The sequence below is a fragment of the Hipposideros armiger genome, unplaced genomic scaffold (assembly GCF_001890085.2).
Source record: "Hipposideros armiger isolate ML-2016 unplaced genomic scaffold, ASM189008v1 scaffold_341, whole genome shotgun sequence".
NCBI classification, from domain to species: domain Eukaryota; kingdom Metazoa; phylum Chordata; class Mammalia; order Chiroptera; family Hipposideridae; genus Hipposideros; species Hipposideros armiger.
The window spans coordinates 1,862,821-1,876,591 of NW_017731691.1; positions in this window are offsets into that span (position 1 = coordinate 1,862,821).

Sequence of the window (13,771 nt, forward strand, 5' to 3'; positions counted from 1 at the left end):
GTATAGCATAGTGGTTAGACGTTTATATAATTTATGAAGTGAGCCTCCAATTAGTCTAGTACCCACCTGGCACTATACATGGTTATTACAATATTATTGACTATGTTCCTGATGCTGTGCTTTACATCCCCATGACTATTTTGTAACTATCAGTTTGTACTGCTTAATACCTTCCCCTTTTTCACCCAACCCTCTTCTATCTGGCAACCATGAGTTTGTTTTCTGTATCGATGAGTCTGTTTCTGTTTTGCTTAATCATTTATTTTGTTCTTTAGATTCCACCAAAAGTGAGACCATATGATATATGTCTTTCTCTGTCTGATTTATTTCACTTAGCATAATACCTTCCAGGTCTATCTATGCTATTACAAATGGTAAGATTTCATTCTTTTTTATGGCTGCATAATATTCCTCTGTGTGTGTCTGTGTGTGTGTGTGTGTGTGATCTTCTTTATCCATTTATTGATGGACACCTAGGTTGCCTTCGTATCTTGGCTATTGTAAATAATGCTGCAGTGAACATAGGGGCGCATATATCTTTTCAAATTCTTGTTTTTGTTTTCTTCAGATAAATACCCAGAAGTGGAATTGCTGGGTTGTATGGTAGATCAATTTTTAGTATTTTGAGGAACATCCATCATGTTTTCCATATTGGCTGCACCAGTTTGCAGTCCCACCAACAGTGCATGAAGGTTCTCTTTGCTCCACATCCCCGCCAACACGTTATTTGTTGACTTTTTGATAATAGCCATTTTGACACGTGTGAGGTGATACCTCATTGTGGTTTTGATTTGCATTTCCCTGATGATTAGTGATGTTGAGTATCTTTTCATATGCCTGTTGGCCATCTGTATGTCTTCTTTGGAGAAATGTATCTTCATGTCCTCTGCCCAGTTTTGGATTGGATTGTTTGTTTGTTTTGTTGTTGTTGACTTGTATGAGTTCCTTATATATTTTGGATATCAACACCTTATTGGATATATCATTTGCGAATATATTCTCCTATTCAGTAGGCTGTGGTGTTGGGAAAACTGGACAGATACATGGAAAAAATATCAAACTGGATCACTCTTCTTACACCATACACAAAAAATAAACTCAAAACAAATTAAATGTAAGGCCTGAAACTGTAAAACCCCTAGAAGAAAACATAGGTTGTAAACTATTTGACATCAGTCTGAGTAATATCTCTTTGGATATGTCCCATTGAGCAAATGGGACTTCCATGAGCACTATTAACTCCTGCTCCAACACCATAGAACATTGCTTATTCTGCTTTGCAATTCTTCCTGACTTAGGTAATCAGTAGTCCTGTATATGTCTTCCTTTCTCTCCAACTCAGACTACGAATTCCTCAAAGCTGACACACAGCTGCCAGCACCAATGCCTGAGCCAGAAAAGACTTCAATACAATTGGATGAAATGAAATCATTCAACTCCACAGCATCTGAAGGCCTAAGCAGGCCCAGAAAAGATCCTAGGCAAGGCCTCATACACAAACCTCACTTCACGAGGTCATCTCCATCTTCACCCAGCCCCGTGGCATTTTGCAAACACAAACTGGTTAGGCAGCAGAGCATTGCAAAAAGACCAAAGCTTGTACTTCCCTTGCAGGTCAGACTGGTTTGTGGTACAATATGTGGAAAATGCAACTGGTACAGTTCATATGAGAATGCAGTGTAGAAAAATTTCCTGATGCTATAACTGAGTTTCCAATGCAGACATTATCTCCTCCCTTTGGGAGGCTTTGGACTCCTATTTGCTTTAGGCTACCCTTGGGCTCCATATCCCTTCAGACCTTGTAGTCTGTGTTATAAGGCATCTTTTACAAAAGTAATAGCATCTTGCTTTGTGTTGTTCTTGCATCATTTAATGCATATCTATTTGCTCTCCAATTATATTACAAGTTACACTCTGGCAGGGTTTCTTCATCCCTATCATGGGGACAAGAATCCTTGGCCTACCCAGTTTACCAGGCTTTTAGGAAGTCCTAATGTGGCAATATTTATAGCACATGTGATAATGTAACTATAGGATGCTCTTCAAATGTAAGGTCTGTTTTATTATTATACTTTAAAAGCCTTTACACTCTACTACTTAGGTATGTGTGTTTGAGATTCCACACTAGGAATCAAAGCCTTTATTGCAAATTCCTGAGCATGCTTTAAATCATGGTTTCTATATTTACCAGAAGATAAGACTCACCAGGAGCCCTTTTAAAAACACATTCCCAGAACCTACCCCAGTCCTTCTGAATAAACATTTCCAAGTAAGATTCTGCTCCAACAATTCTAAAGTGTGGGTTTAAAATAAACAAAAAAAAAATAAAGTGTGGGTTTGTTCACGCCACCAACCAATTCTCTGACACCAGCTGGGTGTCCTACAATTCAACTCAGTTTTTACAATATCCACCAGGAGATAACGTCAGATCCCACAGGTAAAGGGCTCAGCCCCACAAGACTGCCCTCTGCTTCAGATGCCAGTTGCAAGACCAGGTTGTTACCTGTACTGTACTTCTGAACTACTGGCTATAAATCAGAGGTTCCCACAACTCCCTCCTTGGGTTTGGTTAATTTGCTGGAGTGGTTCATAGGACTCAGGAAACCAGCTTACTCACTAGATTACCAGTTTATTACAAAGGATATTAAAGGATACGAATCAACAGCCTGAGGAAGAGACACATTAGGCGAGGTCCCAAGCAAAGGAGCTTCTGTCCCCGTGGAGCTTGAGGCCTAGCATGGTGGCACATTGAAGAATTCTGGTTCACCTGCTTGGAAGCTCTCTGAACCCTGTCTTTTTTAGGTTTTATGGAGGCTTTATTATAGACATGATTAAGTCATTGACCACTGGTGATTCAATTTCCAGCCCCTTACCCCTCCCCAGAGGTCAGGGGAGGTGGGGCTAAAAGTTCTAACCCTCCAATGACAGGGTTGGTTCAACCAGGAGGTTGGCAACCAGCCTCTCATCCTTAGGGAGGGTGCAAAAGTGATCTCATTAACATAAACGCAGGTGTGGTTGAAAAGGTTATAAATATCAAGGCACCTTTATCTGCTCTCATCACTTAGGAAATTCTAAGGGTTTTAGGAGCTCTGTGCCAGAAACAGGAAGAAGACCAAATATATATTTCTTATAAATCACAATATCACACCAGGAGTCAAAGAAGGCCAACATCACAATTAGGAATGACACCAGGTGATTCATATCCTCAGGCAAGTCTGGGAAACGCTGCTATTACAAGTTATTCACATATCAGGAAGAGTTCATTTAGGATTCTTTCTGGGAAAGGACTTGCAGATAAGGAGAAAAATAAAAAATGGAACAGAATTTGGGAGCAGGCTCCAGAAGGGAGAACAAACGTCAATCTGCGTCACAATTGTGCATGCAACTAGCATAGGCAAAGCCTTCCCCTTGAATTTCCTTGCCCTTGCCCGAAGCTCTCAAAAACTGGCATGAGGCTATGTGGCTTGCAGCTAATCTGATTTACCAGCAAGAGGGTTAAACAGGGGCTTTTAACTGCCTCAATCCAAATGATGGTTTCCCGGGATTTTCTCAGTGCCACCATAGTTTTAAGACCAACACTCCCTTTAGATCCCTCTCTTTAGTTTCCCGTTCCCCGGGCAGACCTCTTTCAAAGAAGTTAAACACTGTTATCGTCATTGTTTTCCTGTTTGTCTCAGGTGGTGAGGGCTGGACTTGGTCTTATCTACCCTTGCATCCCCAGGATGGGGCACTGTACCTGATGTCTTGTAGGTGCTGCTGCTGTGAGTTGCCCTGTGAAATTGTGCTGTCTGCTTCACCTACTTGACTGGGAGCTCATGGAGGGCAGCCACAGTTCAACTTTGTATCCTCATGTCCTAGCCTTGTGCCATGCACCGAGTCACTGGTCATAAATGTTTGTTGAAGAGTGAATGTTCTCCCTTTTGGGAGAGCCCACATTCTCCCAAAGAATGCTTCTGGAGAGATGCTAGGCATTGGCACTGGCCGTCTTTAGGGTTAGGACTCAGGGAGAACCTGTGGCTTATAGCCTTTACGCATACAATAGGCATTCTACAAAACTTTGGACCTGAGCTTTGTTTGAGAATGGCCTTCTGAGAGGTATGGGGAATATTGTCTAGTTCTCCCATGACCTCGAGGCAAGGGCTGGGACTGGAAGATGTGCCTAAAACAGGGCTGAGCACCAACAAGGCGTCAGCTGCATTCGCATTCACTGACAATCCACACAGCAAATCCAGGCATGCAAAGGTATTAAAGGCCATACCTTTAATTCTATGCTGTCTAAATATATTGCATTGCCATTTCATTTTGGAAGCCTTTGCCCAGAGCTTCTCTCCTGTTCATTATTGCCATAGCTCATTTTGGAAAAAATTAAAAAACAGGAATCATAATTGAAGGCAGTTGGTGGCAGAGGAGACAATAGAGGCAGTTTTAATTGCCTAGAGCACTTGTTTTGCAAAAGTGGAAACTGATTTCCATTATCCAACTAACCAGCTGTATGACCTTTCTTCATTGGAGGCCTCAGCCACCTGTGCAATGAGGTTGCTGGACTACAACGAGTCTGTGGCAGGCCTGGCCAGAAACTTCTGTTCAAGGTCCCAGACATAGACTTTCTCTTGCCCCAGTTCTCCACCCAAACTTATCGAATGAACCACAGAAAACTTGTTCTATACTTCCCCCCCACGACCCATAGTCTAACTAAAAATTACTTAATTAACAGTCAAGAACGTTTATTGAGTTGCCTGCTAGATGTTGATACTATGTATGAATGATTTTGTTTTATTCTTTAAGCAGTGGGAGCATTTTCCACACTCTAGGAGCCTGAGGTAGCCTCAGTGACACCGAGAGGAACCTATGACTTAGTGGCCCTGTGAGCAGAGCTAAGGATGGCTTTTACCTTCTGTTGTGGCAGCTAGAGCACCTGTATTCTTTGCACCTGTCAGGTTACAACACTGTTACACAAGGCTCTCTATTCACTGTGCTACAGAAAATTGACTAAGTCAAGGAGATGGTCTTAGGCATAGTATTAAGGGGAAAGAAGCAAAAGTCAGGAATTCCTTTTGAATATAGAAGACAACTGTGGAATAAGGCATGTGAGGCAGTGTTGTTTACTAGAAGAAGCATTGAGTCCTGAGCTATGGAAACTGGGGTAAGTTGCGTAACTTCTCTGAGCTTAGACTCTTCGTCTGTAAAACCTTCCATCAGACGATGGCCTGAACATAATGCATGTTCATAAAGAGACTAGAACATAGAAGGCACTCAGTACATGTTACTTATTATTATGAAGAATCTGAGACCTGATGAAGAAAGAAATAAAGGCCATAGGTCACTGAGACTAGGCACCTTGTTGTAACAATTCAAGGGGAGTCCATCCTATCTAATGGTGGTATAGCCCAGATACTGGCTTGAGTCACCTCCAATTCCACCTCATATCTCGGCACTCTCCAGAGGATTTCCATGTTTGTACAGCCTTATACTTCAGTGTCTCCATGCTCTCGGACACTCATGCCATTTTGGTTCTGTCCTGCATTTTTTTGCCATTTCCCACAAGAAATCCAGACATACTTGGCATTGTCTAAATTTGGTAACTGTACTGAAAAAATCTAAGGGTTGTTGGGGAGGTCCCACATCGTGCCCTTGGTAGCTTTCTGCTTACCTTGCCATGTCCACCCTTTCACTCTGCTCCTTTGTAAAGCTTGTACTCCCTGTGACCCAACCCTGCATGCTTAACTCTTTGACTTCTGTCATAAATGGCAGACCAAGCTGGGGTTTTCTATCTAGTAATCTGGTAGGTGCTCAATAAAATATATTTATATGGAAAGCTTAAAACTGCACTAAGACTTTTGGGACATCTCATTGAGGGAACTTGCCAAAGGAAAGCACTAAAATTTCATTAAGCATCTAAGATACAAAACTTGGCACCCTCACCTGCTGATCTACTCACTTCATGGGCACATTTGGAAAGCAGACTGAACTAATACCTGAAAAAAATGTGTTTAAGGTAAGCATGCACATGCCGCACCACATCTGGGAATGTTTCATCACAGAGACACCGATGATTTCAATGATTGGGATGAGCAAGCCAAGGCAGGAAGATCCTGCAATAACACATACTTAAGATGTAGCTTGTATATAATTATACTTCACTTCAGCCCATGTGATTTTGTACTTCAAAAGTGACCAGCACTATAATCCAGTTTTAAGTATTTTTCCAAATGGCCACTGGAGAAGGCAGGTGTATGTACTATATTGCAGTCCAGTGATTTCAGAGCACGTATAGGAAGCATTCAGATCTGGGCAAAAACCTCATCTTTGACACTTATTAGCTGTGTGTGACCTTGAGCGAGTTTGCCTCTTGTAGCCTCCGTTTTTGTATCTGTAAAATGGGAGTGACTATATAAACGTTGAGGTTCTCTGTATAACTCTACAAAATGCATTTTTAATGTTGGCATTTGGAGAAAAATCAGAGTCTAGGTATATATTTAGAATCAGTAACTCTACTAAATAAAGGAAATCCAACATTTAAAATACCTAAACTCCATGTTTAAGAAGCCAATTCTAGTTTAATTTGGTTACTCACATCCAAACAAGCTCCTAGTCTTTGAAGCAAAACCCCCAATAAAACCATATTTAGCCAATAAAAACTAAGTTACAAATGATTATGTCATTAAAATACACTTTGATTGGCCAGTGGTATTTTAGGCTGAGATATTTGAGCTTGTGTAACTGTATATTCTCAGCAGTGATGGAGAGCCCATGACAGCCTGTTCCTTTGTGATTGCACAGGACCAAAGAGTTTTGGGTCCAATGATACACTTCTGTGGCTACATTAGCAAGCCTCTGAAAATAGGCAAAAAACAAAAACAAAATAAAACAAAACACTGCTTCAGCAACTCAAGCCGCTTCCTTGCCTTTGGCCATCTACCAGTGCTGCAGTATTTTAAGTAAAATTGACCACAATGGAAATGACTCATTGAAGTCATATTACCTTTAAAACTCATGAGAAACCAAGAGACTATTCAAATTAAAACTGTAGAGTTTATTTAAGTATAGGTAACAAATCCCTTTATTTTTTTTGGTTGGAACAGTATCTTAAAATATTTAAATCGAAAACAATCCTGGCTCTTTTTGGTCCCATTGAGAATAATAATTTCATAGTTTTTTCTTTTTAAAACTAAATGTTTGTTCAGTTTACAGCACTTAATACTGATTTGTTGTTACTGAGGAGGTGCTCTGGTAAAAGCACCTACAACTTCAAATGGCTCCAATGGTTAGAAAACGCAGATGTTTATTTAAAAGCTGCAATCATTTCCATCTCTTAAAAGACATGGATTTGCACACTTCTGTGGGGCAGACGTTCCTTTGTTCCTAAAAACTGCCTGATATGGTGCACATATACAATGGAATATTACTCTGTCATAAAAAAGAATGAAATTTACCGTTTGCAGCAACATATGGGTGGACCTGGAAGATATTATGCTAAGTGAAATATGTCAGACTGAGAAAGAAAAATACCATATGATCTCACTTATATGTGGAATCTAAAGAACAGAATAAATTGACAAACAAAACAGAAACAGACTCATAGATACAGAGAACAAACTGATGGTTTCCAGATACAAGGGGGGTTGGGAAGCTGGGTGAAAAAGGTGAAGGAATTAAGAAATACAAATTGGCAGTTACAAAACAGTCACAGGGATGTAAAGTATAGCATAGGCAATATAGTCAATAATATTGTAATAACTATATATAGTGCCAATTGGGTACTAGACTAATCAGGGGATCACCTCATAAGTTATATAAATTCTAATCACTATGCTGTGTACCTGAAATTAATAAAAAATAACATTGAATGCCAGCTGTAATTGAACAATAAAAATTAGAAAAAGAACCGGCTTGAGGTGTCTTTTAATCTAACAAAATATAAGACCATCAATTCCTACCCACTCCACCCCATCTCATCCCCAGTATCCTCAGGCTGTGATTACCTCATGACCTTTTTTTTAAACCTTCGCTGAATTTTGGAGGTCTGAGTCTGATCCTCCCAGAAGCCAGCAGGACTAAGACTAGGGTAGCTTACAAGCTTATTTTCAGAGGTGTTTTCGCAATTCTAAGCCCCTCTCCTCATATCATCCCTGCACCTCCATCTCCCAAGTATACTTCTCGCCGTAATACTCTGTTTCATCTCTTGTTACCCGAAGTTCCACTCTTCTCTCAGCAAACAAATACTTCCATCATGCCTTTTCTGGAATGGCTGCTACATAGCTATCACACTCCTTTATGTCCTCACTACCTTTTCTGAGCACTTTTTCCACCTCCTTACCTTAATAGAAATCTGATTTTCCTCTGAGGACACCTTTCTTTGCAGCCCTCTTGAATGGTGCCTACTTCATCTCTCAACACCCCATGTTCCATAGGCTGGGAGGCGGGGGTGGTGTTCTCCACATTGCCACTTTCAACCCATTACTTCCTCCTTTGAGGTCCATACTGTTTCGGTGTGTTAACTCCTTCCCATCTTGGTCCCTGTTATCTACTGAGCTGGTCACTCTTCTGTATCCACTGGAGACCTTACCAATTGGCTTTTAGTCTTCCTTTCTACCACAAGCCCTGCGGCCATCATCCTGGGAGCCTTCAGTGTCTACATGCCAACCCACCCATTGCCCTGTCCATTCTATCCCATGACCTCCTGGTTTTCAGTGATGCTCTCCTCCCCTCAGCCACCACTCCAACAATTACAATCTAGATTACCCTTGTAATCAATAGAAATTTATCTCAATTCAAAATTCTACTTTCTGGGCAAAACTACCATTATGCCATTTTCCCCTTAATTATTCCAACTACACCTGTTTTTGTTTCAATGAAAAGACATTTGATTGGCTATCAACACTGATTCTGTTCCTCTTTCATGCTAACAGAGCCCCACTTTTTTCCACTATCCACCTCTCATGGAATGTGACTAGATTCCACTGGCTTAGGGGTAACTCAGTCTAACCTAAAAGGATGCTTTTAAAATGGTGGCTTCTGGAGGTGTCTTTCCAAGGTCCCACAAGGTCAAAACTATTTGTATAATAATATTCATTATTTGCTTTTTTTTTCTATGTGGACATTTTCACTGATGGTACAAAAACAATGGTGAGTAAAACTCCTGGTTCCCTGGCACAAATCAAGGCAGTGGTATCAGTCACTGTACTTTCCATCATCACACACTTGAAGAAAGAAAAGTAAAATCCATTTTTACCTGAGGGAGCAGTAAGAAGTATTAATTTTATGAGATCTCAACCCTCGAGTCTTCTTAATAGTCTGTATGACAAAATAGGAAGTATACATAAAGCACATTTACATAAAGAAGTACGATGGTCATCTCAAAAAAACTAATTTGTGTGTATTTCATAATAAAAAATAATTTAATAACAAACAAACAAAAAAAACTGGAAATGGAACTACCTTATGACCCAGCAATTCCACTCTTAGGTATTTATCCAGAAAAACCCAAGACATTAATTCAAAAAAAATTATGCACCCCTGTGTTCATTGCAGCACTATTTACAATAGCCAAGACTTGGAAATAATCAAACTATCCATTGATAGACAACTGGATTAAGAAATGGTGGTACATTTACACAATAGAATATTACTCAGCTATAAAGAAGAAGGAAATCGTACCATTTGCAATGATATGGATGGACCTAGAGAACATTATGTTAAGTGAAATAACTCAGTCAGACAAATACCATATGATCTCACTTATATGTGTAATCTAAAGAACTGAATAAATGAGAAATGTAAACAGAAAAAGCAAAACAAAACAAAACAAAACAAACCTAATTTGCTCAGCTGAGTTACAAACTGAACTAGCTGCTTTCTTCATGGAACTCCATTTTAATTTGAAAGAATGATTGACAGAAAATCTAAGATTATTTGGTCTTGAGTATTTGGCCATAACTGGATAACACTTTAAGAGAGAAACCTTGGCCAGCCAAATGGCTCAGTCGGTTAAGAGCACGAGCTCTGAGCAACAAGGTCGCTGGTTCGATTCCCACATTGGCCAGCGAGCTGCGCCTGAGCTGAGCTGCAGCTGAGCTGGTGAGGGCACATGCTCTAAGCAGCAAGGTTGCCGGTTAGACTCCTGCGTGAGATGGTGGACTACACATTCCCCCCCAACCCCCCGCAACTAGATTGAAAGTGGCGACTGGACTTAGAGCTGAGCTTGCGCTCTTCACAACTGAGATTGAAGGACAACAATTTAACTTGAAGCTGATGGGTCCTGGAAAAACACAATGTTCCCCTCCCCCAATTCCCCAATAAAAATCTTTAAAAAAAAAGAAAAGAAAAGAAAAAGAGAGAAGCCTTTGTTCCCAAATGCTCTCATCTGCTACAAATGCTCCTTAGATACCAAGGAGAATCAAGATGAGAATCAAAAAGGGCCCATTAAATTTAGTAACATGAAGGTCCTGCCAACCTTCTTGAAATATTTCAGTGGATGGTGGGGATCGAATACAGATTAAAATAAATCTAGAAGTGAGTGAGAAGTGAAAAAATGTAGTCAGTAGGAGTAGACAATACTTGGGAGAAGTTTCATAATCAAGGGGAAAAGATAGAATCATAGCTGGAGGGAAAAGTGGGGCCAAAGAAAATTGTTCTAAAGATATGAAAGTCTTGAGGTATACATGATGATGGGATAGACAAAATAAAGAGGGAGTGACTGAAGATACAGAAAAGTGGAACCAGTGGACAAGATTCAGGAGAAGAGGTTGGGATCTGGGACACAATTTATGGTGGTGGTGGTAGTAGTGTATGTTTATGTATTTGTTGAGTAGAGGTGGTAGAAGTTCTGAAAAAGATGAAGAAAGTGTGAAATTGTCATTGCAGAAAGTGAGAAAGCAAACTGATGAGAGAAACAAAGTAGTCTTGCCAGGCTTTTTTTTTTTAGCTGAGCAATCCTGCCACCTTTTGGCAGCTCAGCTGCAGCTCAGCTCGGGCCAGGTATCGAACTGCTGTTGCTCAGAGCTCAAACCTTTGAGCGAGCTCTTAACCAACTGAGCCACTTGGCCGTCCCTTTCCAGGCATTTTTTATCTCATCTATCCCCATTTTATGTTGCTCGTTCCCAGATCTGTACCTCTAGTCCATGCATTTTCTCTCACCTCCAGGCTCACATATCTAATTGACCATTGAATATCTTCACTTGGTTATATCATACAGGCATTCCACTCACCACATCCAAAATCAAACTCAAGATCTTCTCTTGCAAACCAAGTCCACTTTTAGTGTTTCTTGTCCCAGTGAATGACACCATCCTCCATCTTGTTATGTAAGATAGAATCCTAAGAGTCATCCTTGTTTTGTTCATTTCCTCACCCTCCACATTCAATCAATCACTGAATCCTATCAATTCAATTTCCTTAATATATCTTAAATCTATCCACATCATCCTGTTCTCCTACGACCACTAGTTCACGCCAATATGACCTTGCATCTGGACTATAGCATATTCCCCTACCTGCCTCCCCTACCCTTTATTCTATTTTTCATAAGCAGAGTGATCTTTTTCAAAAGCAAATATGTCACACCTCTGTTTAAAACCCTTCCATTGCTTTTCATTGCCCCCAAAATAAAACCGTAACTCTCCCTCTTCCATCCCTACCTCCACTTTCTGTCACACAGCTCATATTCCCAATCCCCTCAACCTGCCCTACTTTTATTTCCTCATACTACTTATCACCTCTAACAGTCTATATACTTTATTATGACTATTGTTTATTCTCTGTCTCCCCCCTTAGAATGAGACCCCCTCCATGAGGCAATGCACCTTTGTTTTATACATGGCTATATCCCTGTTATGGGCTGAACCGTGTCCTCACCAGAATTCACATGTTGAAGTCCTAACCCCTAGTCCACAGAATATGACTGTATTTGGGGGGAGGACCTTTAAAGAGACAATTAAGTTAAAAGGAGGTAATGTGGGTGGACTCTAATCCAATATGACTGGCAACCTTATAAGAAGCGGAAATTAGGACACAGAGATGCACAGAGGGAAGACAATGTGAAGACACAGGGAGAAGACGGCCATCTGCAAGCCAAGGAGAGAGGATTCAGAAGGAAACAACCCTGCATATACCTTGACTTCCAACTTCTAGCCTCCAGGACTGTGAGACATTAACCTTATATTGTTTAAGCACCCCCTCCCCCAGTCTGTGGTACTTTGTTAAGTTAGCCCTAGCAAATGGATACAATCCCAAACATCCAGAACAGCTCCTGGCACATACAAAGCACTCAGCAAACATTTACTAAAAGAATGTGAATGTGAGGCCCTGCATGATCAGGCCTGCTGCCCTTTCTTATCTCCTGCTACTTGTTCCTTTGATCTGTCAAGTACATTCAAACAGGATGTTTTCTGAATTCCTCAAGCATATCGTACCCTTTCCTCCCTCAGAAACTTTGCACATCATTCTCTCTACCTAGAGGGCTCTCCTCCCCACCCCACCACCCCTCCCACTACATCAGCACCACAATTTCCCACTGTTCATCCTTCAGTTCTCAAATTCAATTAAAAACATTTTTCGGCCTTTTGAGCTTCCTTTGCTTGGTCCGCTCCAAACTCTTTGGAATGTACTTTCTTTTTTTTCTTTAAAGATTTTATTGGGGAGTTGGGGGAGGGGAATAGTGTTTGGGAATCAGGGAAGGGTAACAGACAAGTTGCTGTCCTTTTGTTCTTCGGTCTTGTTGTGGAGGATGTCACTTAACTGGCCCATGTTGGTATTATCATTGTGCTCTTCCCGGGTAAGGCAGGTTGGTCGCCGGGCCCTGGACGGACTCTCATGACGACTCTTGGCAGCTCACACCGGCTGCCAGCCGCTCACGGTAGCTTACGGCAGCCCACTGCAGCCCCATTGCAGCCTATGCCGTCGCCGGTGACTCATGGCAGCACAGCTCCAGGTCGAGCTGTTGTTCACCATCTTAGCTGTAGAGGGCAGTGTCACTGGCCCTCATATGTGGGATCTGAACTGGGGTCCTGCTGCTCGGAGCTGGTGTCCCAAGCCAACTCCTAACCAATGCGCCACTTGGCTGACCCTGGAGTGTACTTTCTTTCCTAATAATGGCCCTTGATCCATTCTCTACTTTTTCTTCCACTTCTGCTTCTTTGAAATATATTTTTACTTCTAGTGAAATCCTTTTCTGCAACTTAAAAAAAAACATTTTTCAAACAGATTGAAGTATAATGGATATATAATGAATTGCACATATTTAAAGTGTAAAATTTGATATTTCAACATATGTATACACCCATGAAACCATCACCACAATCAAGATAGTGATCATATTGTTACTTTGTGAGGGTGAAAAGGGTAACTATTGCATTGTTCTGTACACCTGAAACTAACAATAAAAAAATAAATTAAAAAAAAAAGATAGTGATCATATAAATCACCCCCCAAAGTTTCCTCATGACCCTGTTTAATCCCTGTCTCCCCTCCTTTCCCCACTCTCCAATCAATCCCTTATCTGATGTTTGCCACTATTTATTAGTTTGCATTTTGTAAACCACTTTACTGAGATATGATTGACGTACAAAAAATTATACATATTGAATGGATATAGTTTGCATTTTTAGAGCTTTACATAAATGTAATCATACAGTATGTCCTTTTTATTTTGGTCTGTCTCCTTTGACTCAGCATAATTATTCTGAGATTCATCTATGGTGTTGGATGCATCAATAGTTCATTCTCTTTCTTACTGAGTAGTATTCCATTGTATGTATGGACCACAGGTTGTTTA